General features: G+C 43.0%; 1 long non-coding RNA gene across 1 annotated transcript; it reads left to right on the top strand.

Moving 5' to 3' along the window:
• Positions 1-2,551: 2,551 nt before the first annotated feature.
• LOC148035325 (uncharacterized) lies at positions 2,552-3,160 on the top strand. Its single transcript, XR_015691183.1, has 2 exons — positions 2,552-2,775; positions 2,885-3,160. It is a non-coding gene; the product is annotated as an uncharacterized LOC148035325 (long non-coding RNA).
• The last annotated feature ends 1,273 nt before the right edge of the window (positions 3,161-4,433 follow it).

Below are 4,433 nucleotides of genomic sequence, written 5' to 3'. Positions count from 1 at the left end.
ACCATTCTCACATTTTAGGCTAAAATTAGGGGTTCTTCAAGAATCATGTGAAAAGTAGGGCCATTTTTTAGCCCCAAACTTATTGGCATAAGGGTCTTAGCACAAATATTAGGATTTTAATTACCTAGTGAGAAAGCTATGTGCCTTTATAGTAAACCATGTAGAGTGAAAATTTTCATAAGCCACCTCCCTATTAAGGACTTGGTTGCCAAACACGTGAAGGGACATGTTTGAAAAAATCCATTACTTCTACTAAAAGGTCAGCAGTAAAAGCCTTGCTTTGTTTAGCACAAGAGAACCCCTAGCTCTTTGAACATAGCACAAAGCACAAACATCTCATTTTATGATCAAGTCTAAAATTGGAGGGCAATATAGTGGTAGGGTAACAAAACAAAAGCTTCTCTAACGAGCAACAACCAAATTGGCTTTTGAGTGTGTGTGAGTTACGAAAGGTCAAAAGTTCAAAGCGATAATTGGGTGGCTCTATAGCACCTTACCCTTAGGGGTAGTCTACCTTCAGGTGAAGAAAATGGGTGTTATTCCCATTAATGAATATTGTTGAAATGGCACAATAACCGCATAATTGAAAATAACAACAAAACAAAAGTTGCAATGAGAGAATCATGTAGCTCAAGAGGGCTCACAAGTAAAGGTAGATATCTTAGATCTTTTCCTTAATGGCCATTTCTCTAAGGTCTATTCTCGTCCCTTCTACCAGCTTTTTTTCCCTCAATGTCCCAAACACTTCAGATAATGCTTGGAGTTTGCCACACAATGTTGACATTCTCTCTTATTATGCAACTAAATCATACGCTAGCAACTCTGTCTTATTTTACTAGGCCACCTCATATCCATCAAAAGACCTTTGTGCAACATTAATGCACGCGGCATGCACATTCTATAAAAATATAATCTCAATGGAGACATGTTTTGAAATATTTTCTGACCTAGAGATAGATCTACATTGAATGCATATATACACGTTCTTCTACATAGTACATAAGGGATGGTTAAAAACTTGAGACAAAAGTGTGCATATAGAGACCCTTCAATGAAGGTCATTTTCAATATTTGAGGGTAGCGACATCAACTCAGAATTGTATGCAGATGGTTTGTACATTGAAGTTCAATGTGAGTACCAAGAGGTCAACCAAAATTAATCAACCTTTATGGTGAGAGTAAATTAAAGCTCCTAACCTTTGAAGATCAAGAGACCCAAAGTTCTTTTGTTGGGGAACCAAAATTGCTTTTCTCAATCAATGCAGGCACTCGTTTTTCGTCAAAGCAACATATGAATCCGGGGTTTTGTCAATCACATGTGAAGATGTAGTAGTATTAGATTGAAGTAGCTTTGTTGGGGGGGGGAGAGAGAGAGAGAGAGGGGCCAGAGGCATTGCATTGGGAGGCCAAATTTTTCAAAGTCCATTGGAGAGTTGGAAGCAAACATGTACTAGGCTAGTCGACTGGCGTGAACAAGCTCCAATTATGAGAATTGGTGCTCGTGCTGGGTTTGACCCGACGACACCAAAACAGAGACTTTTGGGGTGGCTGGTGGGCTGCAGCCCACGCCATTCGTATGACTTTGGATATATAAAGTGATGTTAAGCAACACATGCGCAGCACGGAGGGAGACACACGTCAGGTAGACAGACAGAGCTGATGATGTATAGTATGCGCTGATGGGAAAATATATTATTATTTCCACATGCTAAAAACGGCTTTTGAATTTAGAAAGCGAACGGATGATGTGAGAGCGAGAGGATATGTGCGAGTCCGAGTAGGTGAGAGAAGAAAAGTTCGTGGGTAGATGCTGAAAATTTAGCCGGGGTCCGACTATTGGAGGCGGGGGCGACGACTATAAGTCATAAGCAACGAACGACACGCAGAAGAGAGAAGAAGAGAGAGCGAGAGGAAGCTTGCGTGAGAGAGAGAGACAGTTCTCAGAGACCCACAGAGAGAGAGAGAGAGACGACGTTCTCAGAAACACAGCGACACAGACGGAGAGAGAGATAGAGAGGGAGGAAGACGAAGGTAGAGATGGATTCTCCCGCCGAGGCCGCCGTCGACCAGGGAGGCCCCGATTACCACCGTTGGATGATGGGCCTCCTCAGCTCCGCCCCCTCCATCCACGGCTACCGTCGCCTGAGGCCCGACCAATACGAGCGCCGCGCCCGGAGGCCCAGAAGATCCGTGAAGATCGCCAGATTTAGCGGCGGCAGTGGCCAGAATGGCAGCGGCGGAAGGAAGCGCAGGATGCTTGGCGGCGGGGGGCTGAGGCTGAGGGCGAGGCTGCGCCTGTGCATGCGGTGGATGAGCCCGATGGCCAGGGCGCTGGCCAGGCTGCGGGACGCGTACGTGAACATGATGCTAAGTCTGGCGGCGTCCTCCAGGACTGGCGGCAACGGGATGGCGGCCCTGGCCACCTTCAGCTACCAGAACCCCGGCCCCGACCTCCCCTTCGGGCTCCGCCCCCTCAAGGAGTACCACCCCTCCGTCATCCTAGCCGCCCACCGCCAGCTGGCCTCCTCCCTCCCACCCACGCCTGCCACCGCTTAGGCAATACACCCTACCCTACCCCTCCCCTTCCATCGTCATCCATTTCCTACTCCCTCTCTCCAACAAAGCAACGATCAGTGCATTATCTGACAAAAGGCGAAGAAAATTTCAAGCAAACTATCCTCCTTTCCTTTCCCTTTGCAAAATGTCCCACCAAGGTGACTGAGGCAGCCCGCGCATCCTGCCTTCTTGTACAAAGGATCACCATAATTTTTGTCTGTAAGTGCCCTAATGAAGTGCAATTCTTACAACAAAAAGTTACTTTCTATTATGCGATTGCCATGGTAAAGTTCTCTTTAATAAGATTGTTACTGGACCTCTCTTACAGTACAATAATTGATGGGAGTTACACCCATCTCTCACCCAAAAGGGAGGCACCATAGAGCTGCACAAGTGTCGATTTTGAACCTTTGGCCTCACACACACTTTTAACCGGTACTTGGTCAACCACTTGTTGGTAGTGCCATGGTAAATTTGCCCGGGCAATAGTTATTCCTTCATGTGGGTTGTCTCCTTCTTATGAAGTTGAGAAGGAAGAATACTTGTCTCAAAGAGAGGGTGTAAAATTACTCTTAACTATGAAAATTAAACATTTGATCTCCAACTCAAAGGGAGCCATTATTATGGATTGCTTCAACATATGGATATGCACACTCATGTGGTATTTTCACAATGTCTACTCATTGGTTTTGTGAGTACATACATACTATCGAATTATGTTTCAATTTTCTAGACATGTATGTTGAATAAAATAGATGTGGGGAAATGCATGTTGAAGATGTCAATTATATTTATCATGCACCCTTTGTACTTGTACTTGCCTATATAAACTCTAGTTCATTTCAAGTTCACAAGTAATATAAAGGTGGAATCAAATGCTACAAGAAATGAAAATCGGCAAAATTTACGGAGTGCACTACTCCAATCCATAGCAATCTCCTCTTATCGCACAAGAATAGACAAGAGAGATGCAAGCAACATGATAGAGAAAAGTATGAGCGAGTGAGATTGGTATGATGTAGGTGGTAGAGTTGTCAACTTAATAGCAACATGACATAGTTCAACTATTTCTAGTATGTTAGCCTATATTTGGTCTACAATTGTTGGTATATGGTGGTTGATTATTAAAGTAGCTATATACATTGTAGGGGTGAATATTCTTGTGTGTGGGCTTTGTTTGTTTGTGGTGATCACATTTATGTTAATATACCATTCGATTATGGTTAATTCACTTTTGGACATTATTTATACTTTGCAATCACTAAGGATATTTACACATTGTCCTAATCTTTCGAGACAGTGGAAAAAGAGTCTATGCTTTAGTTTAGACATAGTCTCCACCCCATAAAAACAACAACTAGCCTTCAGCATAGTGGTAAAGTCACTCTTCTCTAAGTATCTTGGTAGAGTTTCAAGATCTATCAATCTCACATTTACTAAATCATAGGACCTTGTTATTAAGTAGGGTTTCCCTAATTCAAAAACCCCTTATCTATAAAAATATCATAAATAACATTTTCCTATTCCACCTATGAATACCCCCATTCAAGAAATATCCCTTTGTTTGTCAAAATAAATCCTACAAATATTATCCTGTGTACATTAAAAAAGGTATAAAATTGGATTTTTTTAAATCCATTTGTTGAACCCACATATAAACTTACATATTTATGAATGACACCCCCCAACCCAAAAAAAAAAGAGCCTAGATTTATCCATTGTGTATGACTTGCAATGCTATTCTTGCCACATGATCTTTCTTTCCCCCTCCCTCCCCTTCACCGCCCCCCCCCCCCCCCCCCCCCCCCCACCTAGGCCATTCGAGAGTGTGTGTAACTAGCCTGAGGCTATTATGTTTTGTATACTTGTGTCTAAAG

Source organism: Lygodium microphyllum, chromosome 6 (genome assembly GCF_053477565.2).
Source record: "Lygodium microphyllum isolate KBCC chromosome 6, Lygodium_microphyllum_v1.1.10, whole genome shotgun sequence".
NCBI classification, from domain to species: Eukaryota; Viridiplantae; Streptophyta; class Polypodiopsida; order Schizaeales; family Lygodiaceae; genus Lygodium; species Lygodium microphyllum.
Note: the sequence above shows the minus strand (reverse complement) of the source record. Positions and strands in the feature narration are given on the sequence as shown.